Genomic DNA, 17602 nt, shown 5'->3' on the forward strand with positions numbered 1-17602 from the left:
GTGTGTGTGTGTGTGTGTGTGTGTGTGTGTGTGTGTGTGTGTGTGTGTTCATGCATAAAGACTTGAAGCAGGGAGACTGGCCATCAGGTTACTCTAACAATCCAGGTGTGAAATGAAGATGGTCTGTACCAGGTGGGGGCCATGTCAGAGGAGAGAAGGGAGTGGAGTGAGAGATATTAATTAAGGTAAATTAACAGATGAAGTAGAATGATGACAACAACAACAATAACAGTAACAACTAATATTTACATTGCACTTCAGGGCATACAGAGTGCTTCCTGACACCAACTCATTTTCATATGATAGAATGAAAGCTTAGAGAGCTTAAATCATATGCTCAGTTAAACAGTTGGTAAGTGTCAGAGCTCAGCTACCAGGAAACTGAGGTTTCCTGATTTCAAGTCCAGTGCTCTTTCCATGAAAGTTATACTTTTATTAGACTCTACCTATATAAAAAACAGATGATGTCTTTTTCATTGGTTGGACCAATGTTATTTCCTGTATTAAGTATTTGCCAGTTGATGGCTGAATAACTGATGAGACTGAGAATGGCAGATCTAAACTGAATGTGGAATAACCAAAATAATTAGTCAGGAACTAATCCATTACTTGACACTTGACCATAAGGACTAGTTTTCAAGGGCCTCTGTCTCTGTTTCCTAACCACACCCCATTTCCTACTTTTCCCCCTCATTCCCCATGGGTACACATAGGAATAAAGTGAGAACACCCATCCATGTACAGTTTATGAAGATTAAGGTCATACTATGGAAACACCATGGTCAGAGCCCACAAACTAAGTTTCCTCCCTGCCCTCAGACAAGTGTCAGGCAAGGTCCTTATGATTATGGCCTGCCAACAGCTTTGTTTTCCACACACTTTATGTCTGTAGGGACTCCAGGCCTGACAGGCTTCTCAAATAAGCACTTACGGTGGAAGTCCAAAGGCTTTCCCTCAAGGGAACAAACAATTGGCAGAGACTAGAAATAGCCTGATAAATATTTTCGTGTTTCAGACGTCAGAATTTACAAGAATATTGAAGAGAATTTCCTTTTTGTTCTGCCTGGTCACATTAGAGTGCAAGCTTGGAAGGACTGATGAAACTTCATTGTATTTTTTTTTTTATTTTGAGTCTTAAGCCTTTTTTTTTCTTCCTTAAACCTAATGTGAAAAATGTTGCTTGTTTTACTTTAGGCACTTGGCGAAGTGACATCTTTAAAATGTAGACTAAAGACAAACACAGTAGAGTTAGGCTTTGCTCTTAGCCTTTGGCAGGACATATATTCCAGTCCTGGATGAGAGAGAGAGAGAGAGAGAGAGAGAGAGAGAGAGAGAGAGAGAGAGATTTGAAAATATTTTAATCTTGAAGATTATGTGGTCATTTTGCAGGGCTAAGTTTTGACCATATTCATTTAGGTTCATATTGAAGCTAAAACAAAACAAATCAAACAAAAACCCTCAAAACCCAAACCCCCAAAACTTAAACTCACTAATGAATTACTTTGGAATTCAAATAAATGAGAGTTTTAAATTTCTTTCTTATTCAAGGTCTACTTTTTCCCTCAACAGAACTGATAATTTAGGATCATAGATTTAGTATTGAATGGTACCTCAGATATCATTTATTCCATTCCCTTTCTTTTAGAGATGAGGAAACTGAGGTCAAGGGAGAATAATTGACTTGTTCAAGGCCATATGAATGATATTAGAGTAAAATTTGAACCCTGGTTCTCTGGGGAGCACTGAGACCCACTGATTCAATATCCAGTTCACTTTTCCCCATACCAGGGTTCTGTGTCTCCTTTTTTAAAAAAAAATAATAGAGAACTGCTTCCCTCTTTTCAATAGTATTTTTGTTATTTTTCTCAATGTTTAGAAACCCTAACTGCCACTTTCTCTGACGTTGGTGAATCAGGTATTCTTCCTTGTCTTTTTCCCTCGTCCCCTTTTCTATTGCCCATTTTGTAGATCAGGAAACTGAGGCTCAAAGAAGTTTTAGTTATCTTCATGGTCAGCTATTACTGATAATGTAAGATATGGAATTTGAACTTTGGGTCTGTTCCTGATGACTATAACACATGGCCTTTTTCTTCAAAGTAGATTTCGTTTATAATTTTCCTTCCATAGATTTTAAAAAGAAAGAACCTACATTACCTTGAACATAGGTGCAGAATACATGTATTATATGAGCAAAAAGGTTTCTCATACAAACTTCTAATCTAAAAGTAATTTAATTCAATAAATGTTGTTATTTTTAGATTGGAAGTTTGTATGAGAAGTTTTTTTGTTTACACACACTTTGCATATTTCATTTTGAAATATGGTATGGTTCTGGTGTGGTAGATAGAATAGACTTGGATTTATCATGTCCTGATTACTGGATTTCCTTCTTCTCCTACAAAGGAGTAAAAATCTACATCTGTTGTGCCTATCCTCCAGTAAATGCTACTGTTCTGTCATCCTGACCCAGCTGTGTTAATTGTTCAAGTAGAATTGTATTATATACAATTCATTACAAACATTCAGGGGTATGAACAAACTGAATGAGTCCATCATCACTGTAGCATTGTGGAGAGAGTACTGACTTTGGGTTCAAGTCATGCCTCTAACACATACTAGCACTGTGACCCTGGGAAATTCACTTAACCTTTCAGTGTGACTCTAAGATTATGACTTGCTGACTTGCATCAGTAGAGAAAATTTTTAATCAGTGAGTTGCAACTATATAGATGAAATCGTAGATCACATTCATTCCCTCTTAGACTCTCCCTCCAAAGAATGAGAGAAAGAACTCAGAAAGGCATATGGAAGCAGACCCTCAAAGACTGTTGTAGAGAGGATTCTTGTTCAGATATGGGTTGGACTACAAGATTACTGGGTTTACTTCTAACCCTGAGATTCCATAAACCTGTAAATCCAGTGATTAAACCAAAGTATTATACTTTTCACTTGCATCTTAATGATCTAAGATTTATCTTTTTTTTAGTGTTGCATTGCAGTAATGCATTTAGTATTGCATATTGCAGTTTGACTCAAGCTTAAATAGGGCATGCAAAGTGATTTCAAAAAGACGCAAGGTATTGTCTAATACTTAATGTGAAGGTATTTGTAGAGCTTATATCAGATTGCATGCTGCCTTGGGGTGGGGGGAGGAGAGGAAAAAGAGGGAGGGGGAGAAAATTTGGAACTCAAGGAATTATGGAACTGAATGTTGTAAACTAAAAGTAGATAAACAAATTTAATAAAATAAAAATTTTTTTTAAAAGAACTAAGGTATACAAAGTTAGCTTTGGGCCCACTCATTTATCATCACCATTTTTATATCTGAGATGGACTTGAACTGAAAAGGAGGAGAGATGGTTGGTTGCCTTTGGTGAATTGCACAGTTATTTGAATTTTTCCCAAGCTTATTTTTAAAATGAAAGTTCAGCTTTTTAACACTAATATTTTGCCAGTGATGATGCACAATAATAAATTGTGGGATATTTCAATCAAAGAATTTGAAAGTAGGTCAGGAACTTGGGGGTCCAACTAGTCCAATCCATGTCTGAAAAGAATAACCATTATAACACACCCAAGAAGTGGTCCTTTAGCTTCTGTTTGAAGGTCTCCAAGGTGGGGGAACCCATTACCTCCAGAAGTCACCCATTTCATGTTTGTACAACTCTCATTGTTGGGAAGCTTTTCCAGACATCAAGCATCAATTTTCCCTTTTGCAGCTTTCACTTATTGTCCCTTGTTTTGTCCTCTAGTAGTAGCATACAGAGTTCGTCTAATCCTTCCTCTAGATGACAGTCCTTTAAATACTTGAAGATAACTATCATATCCCCCCTCAGTATTCTCTCTCGAGGCTAAACATGCCCAGTTTCTTCAACCTATATTAAAATGACATGGACTCATGGAAAAAAAAATACATAGAGAAAGTGAATAATAACCTATAGGCATCCCATATGGTAGCCATGTAATGCCAAGAGAATTTGAGAAAGGCCTACATATGTTGGGAAGTACTTATTAAGAACCTACTTTGTGGGGTGGCTAGGTGGAGCAGCGAATAGAGCACCAGTCCTGGAATCAGGAAGACCTGAATTCAAATCTGGCCTCAGACATTTTACACACTTACTAGCCATGTGACTTTGGGCAAGTCACTTAACCCCAATTGCCCTGCAAAAAGCAAAAAAACCCTCCAAAAACCTACTTTGTTACAAACATTGTGCTAGGAAAACAAAAACAAAACCATCCATGTACTCAAGGAGTTTACATTTGATTGGATTTCTGGGAGTTCGTGGACAAGAGTCACACTTCATGAGCAGATACGGTAGAATATGATCTTAATCAGTGGAAGAGTATCCACATAAATGAGACCACAGAACCATTTGAGTCTTGATATATTCTAGATCTCTAGATCTAACCAGATATTTTAAACCTTCTTAAAAAACCACCAATATCTCATCTCCACTAGGCTTCTTTCAATTCAGATGAATGCATTATTTCCTCCTATGCTCTAATGACTTCCCAAAAGTGGATGGACAATTATTACTATCACTCTTAACACAACAATTCTTTCTCTCCTTTGCCTCCTCTTTCTTCCCCTGTGCCTTTCTTCCTTTTCCCCTCCTCCTTCTTTTTGTCCTCCTCTCCCTTCTCTTGCTTCTCCTCTTTACATTTTAAGTATATAAACTTTTTGGTCCTATAAGACCATTATAATAATAGATTATATTTATTTCACTTTTTTGGGATATGAAATACATGTCATTCACAGTGCTGTTCATAAAGGTAACTTTTCCTTCCCTTGCTTCCACAGGGGGGAAAAACCAAATAAAATGTTATCCTGAAACTCTTGATTCTTGAAAATTACTCTAAAGTAGGAGCTTTTGCTTTAAAGTAAACATGTTAAAAAATGTTATTTAAAATATCTTCCCACCTTGGCTTACAAAAACTTTTATCAAACCTTACCTCAGAAGGTTATTTGTTGGGGCGGCTAGGTGGCACAGTGAATAGAGCACCAGCTCTGGAGTCAGGAGGACCTGAGTTCAAATTAGGCACAACACAAAACTAGTTGTGTGACATTGGGCAAGTCACTTAACCCCAATTGTCCTACCTCCCCCCCTCCAAAAAAGCAAAAAATAACTTTTAAAAGGAGGTTATTTGCCTGTGTCAGAGTGAAAGGAATCAAGGCTAAAGTAATTTTCTATTAATTAATTTTCTACACATCTCCAATAAAGGATCTAATGTCATCTGGAGAGTAAACTTTGCTCAGTGTTAACACCAAACTTTGTTTATTGGAAATTATAGAGAAGTAGTTGATATTTACTGTAAGTTGAGTAAAAATTGGGCTGAAATGCATATATTTGCAACTGAATCATTTATGGAAAAATGATTAAGCTTATGATTAAATTAAAATCCTTGTAATCCATTTTTAAAAGACCCAAGATCTTTCTTTTTAATTCAAATTCATTTCCTGCCTTCTTCTTTCCTCCATACTGGGTTATAACAGGCCTATTTATATCCTAGGGAAGGAAAACACTCCACTGGAGGCAGGAAAACTAAGTTAAGAAAGAATAGGAGGAAGTGTGCTGGCCATTTAGCCAAACAATTTTTAATACATTGAGCTTAAAAGCTAGCAGCTTTACTGTACTGACCTGGAGTAAACAAATTGTATGTTTTCTTTCCCCATTTCTAAACGGGATTTGGATAACGGAGGTGATAAGAATAATCACAGTAAGAGAATAAAAGTTTCTAATTGTTGAAACACCCCAGAAAGAACCTTGAGCTGAAGAAAATAACAGGGAAATTGAGAGAGAACACCAAATGACCACATGTCCTCTGATCAAGGTAAGCTTCTTCTTGCTTTCTTCATGCCTTTGCATGTATTATGGAACCTGGTCACAGAAAAAGCATGAGCTTGCATAGAAGTCAGTCCCTATCACTAGATATTGCCTTGTTAAAATCATTGAGATTCAGTTCTAACCACAGGAGATTTCAAAATGAATAGATGTTGTTTGCCAGATACCTTAAGTAAGATAACGTTATGTAAATTTTTCTTGTCTTAGGTTCTAGGGCTAGAGTAGATGCTATTAATTCATTTAATGTATTTTTTTCCTTAAGTACTTCTCCTTCCCCAAATTTGTCTCTTTCCCCACAGAACTGAAAACATCAGATTTTAAAGTTTTATAAATATTATTTGAATAAATAAGGGTCCAGATGACTATACAATAGATGCATACAAATGAGCAAGTATGGGATGTTTTGATTGGCAAAAGTACTATGTGCAATTTAAATTTCATGAAATATTAAATGCACATGTATATCCCTAGACATACAATGATGTTCCTTTTCCCCTTTTCATATGCACATCTGGAGATAAAGGGAAACCAAAATTTTAAAAAGCATACCAAAAAATTATGCCAAACACTCTCCAAAAGGAGATAATGAAATGTGACAATTGTTGAAATTTGAACCATAAATGTGACTCCAATGAAAAATCATATTTTGGAAGAAGAAGAAAGGTGGAGAAAAAGTGGATTTAATTGAAGAGCAGCAGACACCACCCAGAAGTACTTGGAAAACTCTAAGGGACATTCCCAGATTCTTTAGACATTCCTCAATATTAAACAAGTACATTGTTTATATAATGCTCCATATATTACATCTGCTACTGATAATATTCACAATGGTTTCTTTGGAGTAGCTTGATTAATGTTAACTCCTAGTGACTATCAAAGGAATAAGGACTTGGTAGCTTCTTGTAAAGTCTTACTGCTGAATAAATGCAAGGAAGAGAAGGAAATGTATGCGTGTTGTTCTTTTGGCTTATCCTGGTATGAGACTGGTATGTTTAGAATCTGTTGCACTGAAGATAGCCAAGTTGGAAGTCTAAGGAGACACAAAGCAGAGCTTGAGCCAGCCTGCTTCAAATGCATGGGATTGACTGCTACTGCTTCTGTCCCTGTCTCAGCTCGTTCTCTATGTATACTTTTTTTCTTTGGTTTAAAAAAAATCATTTGTCTCCCTTTATTTCTGAACAGAGCATTTTACAGTATATGTGTGTGTTCTACATGTGTCCTGATAGGTTAACACTCACATATTTTGTGCATTTTTCAGTAATTTGAAGTGGCACTTTTCTATCTCTTCCTTCTGGATTTTATTAATAATATGAGGAAAAGCTTGTGATTTCTGTGGTAATTATTCTATATCCTGTTACTCTCCTGAAGCTATTGTTTTGATTAATTTTATCATTGAAACTCTGCAGTTCTCTAAGTCACTGTAGAGTTAGAAGATAGATTTTTGCCTTTTACATTTATTCCCTCAATTTCTTTTTCTTCTCTTACTGCTATAGATAGCAAACACTTCAAGCATTCTTTCAAAAAACAGCATAGGCAATGGAAATCTTTTGATTTGTGCTTGGTCTTAGTGGGAAATCTTCTGAAGTTTAAGTGCCAACTATATGCAGAGAGTATACTGGATTATTGGGATGGAAAGATAAAATGAGTAACAGTCTGCCTTCACGGAACTTATATTCTCCTTGGGGGTGGGGGTAGGGATACAACATGTTAGCAGAGAAGTGCATGAATGATATTTTCAGGAGAACTTCTAGTTTCTTCATAGCTCTTGCCTTTATGACAATTCTATTTCCAAAGGTAAAGTAAGAATACTTTCTTTTCTTGACTAGACCACCATAGCCATTTCCATAGAAGTTGTGTCTAATTTTGGACATTTTACTTTAATAGGAAGAGTGAGGATATTTCTTAGTACAAAACGTGGAAGAAAATGAAAATGAAATTAACCGACAAACAACAGGTCTAAAGAAATAAGGCATGTGATATTTTAGTATTTCTGGAAAAACAAAAGAAAACATTATTACATTACCTCAGAGCCAAAAGTAATTTGGAGTTGATTTGTTATCATAGCACTCTGACTCTATTGTTGTAGACATTTGCTTGCAATGGTTCTGATTTTTGTAATATTTATACATGTTATATTGATATTCAAAACAATTCTCTTGTGTTTTGATGCTTTCTATAGGATAAGAGCAATGATTTAATATAGTTAAAATGGTTGAAATTATGAATAAAAGTATATCATTTGATATATTTATACTAAGAATACCTTTTGTAGTCAATCTTATTCAATAATCTTTTATCTCCAGCTTTCTGGATAACCCTAGATACTTCGGTATGGATTTTCAAATTCATAAATGTTACAGAAAAGTTTCTTGGGAACTGATTGGTTTAGATAGTGAAGTTTTTTGTATTGTCAGTCAACAATTATTGATCTATCACCTACTATGTGCCAGGCATTTTGCTAAGCCCTGGAACTGCATAGAAAAGGTAAAAAATAGTCCTTGCTCTCCAGAACTCTACACTTTAATGGGGGGGCAAAAACATGTAGACAACTGTGTATAAACAAGCTATATACAAGTTAATTTGAAATAATCAACAGAGGGAAGACACTGCAGTTAAGGGGATTATATAAAAAGGCTTTCTGTGGAGGGTGGGATTTTTGGTGAGACGAAGGAAAGCAGGGGAGTCAAAAAGCATAGATGAATAGGGAGAGTTACAAGCATAGGAAATAACTGATAAAAATACTTAGAAAAGGGAGATGGAGTGTCTAATGTGAGGAAATGGAAGGAGGCCAGTGTCACTAGATTGCAGAGGTGTATGGGGATGCAGGGGGTATACATAAGAAGCAAGAGGACTGGAAAGTTAGGAAGGGGCCAGGTATTTTGTTGTTAAGTTGTTTCAGTTGTGTCCAGGTCTTTGTGACCCCATTGGGGTTTTCTTGACAAAGATACTAGAGTAGTTTGTCATTTCCTTCTCCGTCTCATTTTACAGATGAGGTACTGAGGCAAACAGGGTTCAGTAACTTGCACAGGGTCACACAGCTAGTAAGTGTTTTAAAAGCCAAACTACATTTTATATTTGATCCTGGAAGGTAAGGGAGGAGACATTCATTAAGGGTCTGCCATGTGCCTGACATGTCAGGAACCACTAGAGTTGATTGATTGTTGGGATGACATGATCAAACTTGTACTTTGGAAAGATCAGTTTGACACATGAACAGAGGATAGACTGCAGAAGGAAGCAACTTGAGGCAAGGACGGACAAGCAACATGTTATTGTAATAGTCTAGGCATGAGAAGATGAGGGCCTGCTCCAGGGTGGTGGCAGTATCAGATGACCCAGAAGAATCGCAGAATGTAAGAAATAGGAGAGACCTCATTTAACCACCAGTAATGTAAATGGGACATAAGAACTTCCCCACCCATTAATAGGCCTCATGGTGGAGACCATTAAGGGTAGCTTGCTTAGGGCAGGCTTGCCTCTAGGAAGGCTTTCACACTTTTTGCTAATTTCTAATTAAGCTCTGGGACTTGAGGGCTGTGATACCTCTATAAAGGGTATATACACTCAGAGGTTAGAATTTTGCTTTAGGACTCACTCATTGGAAGACTGTTGTTGTGATTTGACCAGATGAGACTCTGGGTAGCCATTAAGGCATCCCCCTCCACACACACACACACACACACACACACACACTTTGAAAAACTCAGATGTTGGTGCTTCTCTCTCTCGTAACTATGCATGTATTGCCTTGGTCAGACAGTTGTATCTGTCTGTTGATCTGTGCTAATTTCTCAGACAGAAGTCCTGTCTGTTGGTTTTTATTTCTCTGCTTGTATTTTCTCTGAAGTTCAGGTTGCTGACTTTTCCCTTGAACTAGTGAATGTAATTTTAAAAGTTTGTTGAACCTTAAGCAGCTAGCTTTCCTAGTAAAGCAGGTCTAAGAACCTGTGCTAGCAGCCATTCTGGGCATGCCAGTGTGGTTGCCACTACACCACCTCATTTTAGAGCTGTGGCACCTGTGGCCTTGAGAAGTTCTATGACTTGCTTAGGATCACTTAATTAGTGGCAGGGAGGAAATTCAAATCTAAGTCTTCTGACTCCTAACTCTAGTGCTCCCCCCACTATACCACACGATCTCCACAGATACTATAGGTTGATAATCTTTACATTTCACATAAACTATGTTTGCTTGTAAGGGCATGTCTTATCACCTTTTTAATCCTTCATTGCTTAGTAAATAGGTGTATAATAAAGGTAGAATTTGAATCACCCAACATTCTGGCCCTGGTGTTACCAGAAGGAAAAAAAACATAGTCCCTGATCTCAATTATTTTTTCATCTAGTTGGGAAAGAGCTCATCTGCATGTGTCATTCTTTGGTTCTGTTCTGCTCTGTTGTCTGTCCTTCATTCTTGAAGAGGACCACAATGATCATGGGAAGATGATGTCATGACATGCAAGTGAATTGGATTTAAGTGAGGCAAGGCTATGCAAATTCAACAGTCTCACTCTCCTCTGCAGCCATCTGGGTACAGTGGCAAGATAGAGATCAGAACTTTGCTTGAAGGATGTGTGACTCCCTTGGAGTAGTCCTTCCCTTCCTCCAAAGCAAATTGTGGTGTTTCCACAACTCTTAGTGGACAATATTCCAAGCACAACTGTCAGTCTGTTGGTCAACAAAGATTTATTAAGCATTCACTATTACTAGGCATTGTGCTGTGTTAAGGATACAAAAATGCAGTCATTTCCCTCTATGAACTCACATTCTAATGCTATTTGTTTGTTTGTTTTTTTCCATACCCTGCATTCTATTTTGGTGATTTCTCTTAGTTTTATCTCTCTCATTTTAATGACACTGGTCCTTATACAACAAACAGTCCATTGTTGGTCTGGGACTTAGACCTTTTCCAGGTTACAAGGACTAGCCAAAGCTTGTCTCCATTAGCTTTTGAGAGGTCAGTATCAATTCTATGACATGTTGAGGCTCAGAAAAGATACAAAAGAAGATATATTTTCTCTCTTCCTTTTTATAACCTATAGAGTAGGTGGCTCTTCCTGGTTCAGTCACCAATTTTCAGTACAGCCTCACAGTCACAAGGTCCAGTAAGGAACTGTTGAATCATCTTAAAGTATAAATTCTTCAGTGCAGAGCTAGAGAACACACCCAGTTTTGTTGCTCCCTTTATGGTTGTATTAAATTCCTAGAGAGTGTTACAGATAGTGTATGCTATGGAATGTTCAGAGGAAGAAGAGGTCATTGTGGGGTGGTGTGATTAGGGAACCAATGTGTAATGGAGGATGAGTAGAAGTTAGAAAAAAGGTAAGAAGGTAGGGTTGTCATTTCTAGGTAGGTGGGACTTGGTGAACCCATTTTATAGTATTTATGAGTGCACATAGCTCATTCTGGAGACCAGAAACAGCTGAACTGGCTGGATTTGATTATGCATGGGGTCATAGTGAAAGATGAAGTTGGAGACATAGGTTGGGATCAAATTGGGAAGAGGCTAGATTGCCAGGGTCAACAGTGTGGACCTTTTTCTATAAGCAGAGAAGTGATGAGATTAGAGTAGAATTTCAAAAATATTAATGTAGACATAAGTGCTAACCCTCCTGTTGGCCAGCACAGTAGCAATATACAGAATAAATTGGAAGGATAAGTCTGTTAAGTAGCCAGAGTAGTTGGGAGGTTGGTGCAGTTGTTAATTTATGGTGATAAGGACCTAGATAAGGGTGTGTAATGGTAATGGTAATGGTAATTTGAAGATCTTCCCTGCCCCCTAATAAGCCTAAGGCAAAGGACTTCCCTGATTTGAAGATTTTCCCTGCCCCCTGATAGGCTGAATGTAATTATAAGGAGCCTGTGATGGGAGGAGTTTGCTGAAGGGTAGAGCATAGTTCACAGGAAGCTAGGAGTCAGAGTAGGCAGACAGTGGGAGAGAGAGCATGCACCCAGGGAGACAGCTAGGCTTGTGAGTGTTGGTTTATAGGAAGGTTAAAGGATGGTGTGGCTCTCCGCTACATTGTGGTGTATTAACTTCAATGTTGCTATGATGGATTTGGTTTCCTGGTGTTGGGATTTGGTTTTCTGGTATATGAACAAATGTTTTGCTTCTGTCTTCTATATGAAGAGTCTGTTATATTTTGTGATTAAGAACTATGCTGGTATATTTACAGTCACCATTGGTGCTGTGAATATTGTATTGGCACGACGCGGTGTAGATAATAGATAAATATTGATGTAGGAGATGCTATAAAGGAAAAGTACATAGGATTGGTAGATATTTTAGAGAAGCAAATCTCAGCTTGACCCATTAGGAATCAAAAGCCTTCAACAATCAGAACTGACCAACAGTGGAGCTGCTTGAAGAGATAGAAAGTAGGGGCAGCCAGGTGGCGCAGTGAGTAAGAGCACCGGCCCCAGAGTCGGGAGACCCGGGATCGGTTCCGGCCTCAGATACTTAACGCCCACACAAAATAACTGGTCGTGTAACCTTGAGCAAGTTACTTAACCCCAATTGCTGAGGGGCAGCCAGGTGGCGCAGTGAGTAAGAGCACCGGCCCCAGAGTCGGGAGACCCGGGATCGGTTCCAGCCTCAGATACTTAACAGCCACACAAAATAACTGGTCGTGTAACCTTGAGCAAGTTACTTAACCCCAATTGCTTTAAATAAAAAAAGATAGGAAGTTCCCAATCACTGAAAGGTCTGTAAGCTGAGGTTGGATGACTTTTTTATTCAAGGGGTAGTAGAGGGAATTCCTTATCAAGCACCGATTAGATTATATCATAGAATCATCGATTTAGAGCTGAAAAAGTCTTTAAAGGTCTTTGATTCCGAGGCCTTATTTTACAGATAAAGAAGCAGACTCCATAGGTAGAATGGTTTGCCCACAGTCACATGGGCAATCCTGTACGCTGTCCACTGTACCATTTCTCTCAGGTCCCTTTGAAACCTGAGAATCAATTAATAAGTCAACACTTTACTAATCTCTGGAGATACAAAGAAAAAGCAAAGACATCCCTGCCTTCAAGGAGCTTACATTCTTCTGGGTGAGACTGTAGGCTCGCACTGGCTAGCTGATTATATGAGGGTGTTGAGTACGATGAAAGAGTAAGAAATGTTTCTAAGCTTTGGAGTCATAGTGACTAGGACAGAAGAGGGGCCAGCAATAAAAATGGGGAGGTGTGTTGCTTTTTGGGAAAGAGAGTAAGCTCAGTTTTGGTTGGAGATAACAGCTGAATGTCTAAGGGGAAGTGTCCTGTAGGCAGTTAGAAATGTAAAACTGAAGTAGAGGTTAAAGATTAGGAATACAGACATAAGTTCAGAAATTAAATGGATAAGATCTCCAAGGTCAAATGCATAAATGAAAGACAGATACCAAGGATTTATTATTATTACATAAAATGTAGTCAAACTTGGAGGGAAGGTGAAATGGATCCTGTATAAGATAGACAGAGAAAGAGAAGTTCTACACGTAGTCAGGCAACGGGAACAATACGATGTGTTGTGGAAGGCAAGAGAAGCGAAAGATTCCAGAAATCGAAAAGGGCTAGTGGCGGTAGGGTCAATAACATCAGATCGTGGAGAGGGCAAAAAGGTGAAGACTGAGGAAAGGTCATTGGATTCTGAGGCATAATGTTAGCGTAGAGTATCATGATCAGTGGCGGTACAAGCTAGAAAGGCGTATGGTGGGCATGAATGGGCTGCGACATATTTGCCAGCTAACAATTACGTGAGAGGCATCAGAGAAATATATGGCTGTCAGGTAGTCATGTGGCAAGGCAAGGGAGAGAGAGTTTGTGCATATCACCGGCACCACCCAATGTGGAGAGAACTTAAGGAAGACTTCCAACATGTTAGGTAATCCTGTTGTTATATTTAGAGAAACAGCATGGCATAATGGCCAGAGTAACCATTGACCCCATGACTTAGGGTCAGTAAGACCTAGGTTACACACACTTTCTAGTGGTGTGACCCTGGAAAAGTCACCTATTTTCTCTATTTCATTTTCTCATCTGTAAAATGGGGATAATTATAATACCTACTCCAAAGGTTTGTTATGAGGATAAAATGAGATAATATAGGTAAAATATTTTGCAAATATAAAAGATTTATATACATTTTATTTAATATAAACCAGTATTAAATATATTTTTATTATTTATGGAAAGACAAGGGCAAGGATTATCCAAAATGAGGGGGCATGAGTTGATTGCGATATACGTTATAGGAGAGAATACTCACATTAAACTATCAGAGTAAGAATATAAATGATAAGAGGTAATAGTGTTGAGCCCTCACCATAACAGAGGGTTTGGGGTGACTGACAACTTTGTGGTATGTGCTGGTAGAAAGAAGATTGTCTTGGGAATCATGAGGATCAGGGCCTAGATTATGCCACTAATTCTCTGGCTAACTTTGGGCAAGCATTTAACCTTTTTGGAGCCTCAGTTTCCTCCTCTGTAAAGTGAGTGGGATGGACTAGTCTCTAAGGTCCCTTCTAGTTCCAAAATTCTATAGTCAAGTATGTTCATTATAACAAATTTCTCAAAAGTTTCTATACCATAATAATAAAAATGGAATGTCATTGAAACTTAGCTAAAAGGGACTTGGCCTAGCATCTAGAATTTAGATAGTCTTTGACACAAGCAATTCCAGATTGAAAATGAAATGAAAAATCACTGCATATATTTCTATATCATCAGACATTCTTGTATTTATATCAGTCCTTAAATATTGAGAAACAATAGGGTATACTACATAGAGAGCTGGTCTTCAAGTCAGGAAGAACTAGGGTTTAAAATACAACTCTGAAACAATGGCTCTGGGGGCCCTTGACAACTCATTTAGCTTTTCAATCTTCCAGGCAATTCTCTAAGGCTAAAAATTGCATCAGTAAGGTTAAACTAGAAAGAGGGTAATGGAACTGCATTGGTAGAGGGAGTCCCTTCACTTGGATGGACAGGTAGTTCATAGACAGAGAGAGCCAATGTACTAGTTATGAAATAGTTTGCCACAAGAGATAATTTAGCACCTCAAAAGATACATGTAGGTATCTAGTGGCATAGTAGAATACCTGACTTGGAGTTATAGACCTGAGTTTGAGTCCTGCTTCAGACACTTACTAGTTGTGTAACTTGGGCAGGTTACTTTGCTTCTATGTGCCTCAGTTTCCTTATCTGTAAAAGTGCTGTGTAAATGTTAGATATCATTATTAATTATTATTATTATACTTCCTTTTTTCAATGTGATTATTCCTTTTACTAACACACATTGAAACCTCTTCAGACTTTAAAAGATGATCTCCAAGAATCATTGTGACCTAGAGAGATGTACAATGATTAGAAGGCTGGACCTGACATCAGGAAGACCTAAATTTAGATCAAGCCTCAGGCACTTAATACCTATATGACCCTGGCAAGTCATTTAACCTGTCAACTACAATTTCCTTGTCTATAAAATAGTGAAAATAGTATCCACCACCTAGAAGTTTTTTGAAGATAAATTGAGATATTTGTAAAACTTTGTGAACCTTCAAAGTGCTATATAATAATGTTATCATCATCATCACCATCATTATTAATTATTATCTGCTGGTCATCCTTCTGGTATTGAGCCTCTCTGAAGTTTCCAGGCTTGTCCTCAGATAACAAACAATCTTCACTCACATTCAAAGTCTCTCCAAGCTTGCATTGGCAGAGCCTTCAAGAGCACGAAAGGACTTTCATACCATGATGAAGCACTGCAAAAAGACTTTTGAAAATATTCATATATACATTGTACATATTCCATATGTACATGTATACATGAATAGATGCATATATATACAGTGTACATATGTCTTTATGAGTGGACCTATCATTTCATCAGTGTATAGAATTCCTGGTGAGGAACTTCCCCTTTCAATGTATATTGGCACCTGCTCTGATACCCAGTCTTAAGAGAATTGCTTGGGAGGCTGAGGATTAGTCTGTAAAGATGCAGTGACATTTGTGAATTGCTTAGTTTTCCTCCACACAACAAAACCTCTCATCTCCTTATCCTTCCCTCTATTTTCAAAAGACAAGGTAACTAAGGTTTTTAGCCTTGCTAAGAATATTTATTCTTTCTACTTGTGCCCTTACTCCCATACTCTCCAGCCTGATTGGGAATCTTGTTCATTGTATCATTACCCATATACACATGAATATCTTTGCTCTCTCTTAATTCTCTTCCAGTTTTTAAAAACCATTTCCATTTTCTCCTTTGTTGATCTTCTTTCTCCTGCCTTCTAAATGTAAGTGTTCCCAAAGACTGTTTCCTCAGCCCCATTATCTTCTTTCTCCACCCTATCCCCCTGTAATCTTATCTACTCCCATGGATTTCCAATATCATCTCTATGCAGCTGACTCCCACTTCTATATATCCAGGTTAATCTCTTCTCTGACTTCTAGTTTCTAATGACCATCTGAATATATCCATATGAACATTTCATCAGCATCTTTAGATTCAACATGTACATACCTCATCTCTGTACTCAACTTTCCTATTTTTCTTGATGGTTACATCCTAGTGACTCAGTCTCCAACCCTGGTGTTATTTTTGATTCTTCCCTTTTCTCCAACCATTATATATTATAAATTGCCAGGTCCTGTCAATTATACCATCATAAATAATAGCTTCCAAATCTCTTCCCTCTCATCTAATGAGATTATAGCCAGGTTTTGATAAGTATGAATAAAGAATCCCTTGAAGTAATCATATGTATTCAAATTCACATTATTTGAAGTTGTATTTATATACAATGTGGCAATTAGTTCCATCTCAATGGAAATACACAGTACAAACTCTTATAATGCAGATACTTCTAATCAAGTGTGACACAATCTATTCAAGGCCTTTCTTACTTTTCTCCAACCTCCTAGTTTAACTCCTGGTTTTCAGCCTCTTCTCTCTCCCATCTCTTCTTCACATAGCTTCTGAAATAATCTTTTGGTCTGACCCTAGGTCTCTACCCAGTTTGGAAATCTTCAGTGACTTCCCACAGCTAAGCTTTTTCTTCTTGTTTTTTTTTTTGTTTGTTTCTCCTCAATTTATTTGTTCACACAGGAGATAAAAATGGACCAATAAAACCATTAACTGTAATACCTTTCCCTGCCTGCCCTCTTGTGGGAGCACCAGTTATCACCTTTATAACCAGATGACAAGCAGTGGAAGGTCAGAGAATAAGCCAGGTTTCTCAGCAATTCTCAGACTTGGCCTTGAGATAGATCAGAATTTAGTGTCCTTGCTTCTTTGACACTTCTTTGGTGTATTTAATATGCCTTATCCAATTACTTTTATCAGGTAAACTGTCTGGATACTGATTGTATTAAGGAGATTCTGAAAGCATTTCTTTAGACTCATGAGTACCCCCTACAACTGACCTCCCCTGAATGAAGGTCAACAAAAGGTATGTTATAGATAGAGAATCTACTAATCAACAAAAGTTTATTAAGTGCCCCCGATGTGCCAGGCACTGTGAGAGGTGCTAGGGATATAAAGGCCAAAAATGAAATAGTCCCTACCCTTAAGAAACATTCTAGGGGCAGCTAGGTGGTGCAGTGAATAAAGCACCAACCCCGGAGTCAGGAGGACCCAAGTTCGGTTCCACCCACACACAAAAACTAGCCGTGTAACCTTGGGCAAGTTACTTAACCCCAATTGCCCTCCAAAAGGCAAAAACTACAACAACAACAAAAAACCCACCACCACCACCAACAAAAAAAAAAGCATTCTGTCT

The 17602-nt window shown here is 37.9% G+C and overlaps 1 long non-coding RNA gene across 1 annotated transcript; it reads left to right on the forward strand.

The window, feature by feature from the left end:
• The first annotated feature begins 5533 nt into the window (after positions 1-5533).
• Positions 5534-17275, forward strand: LOC138149190 (uncharacterized). The gene is made up of 2 exons (XR_011165254.1): positions 5534-5832; positions 17167-17275. It is a non-coding gene; the product is annotated as an uncharacterized lncRNA (long non-coding RNA).
• Positions 17276-17602: the final 327 nt, after the last annotated feature.

This window comes from Petaurus breviceps, unplaced genomic scaffold, assembly GCF_028583685.1.
Source record: "Petaurus breviceps papuanus isolate PSGF00001 unplaced genomic scaffold, PetGlider_PUasm1.0 90845, whole genome shotgun sequence".
NCBI lineage: Eukaryota > Metazoa > Chordata > Mammalia > Diprotodontia > Petauridae > Petaurus > Petaurus breviceps.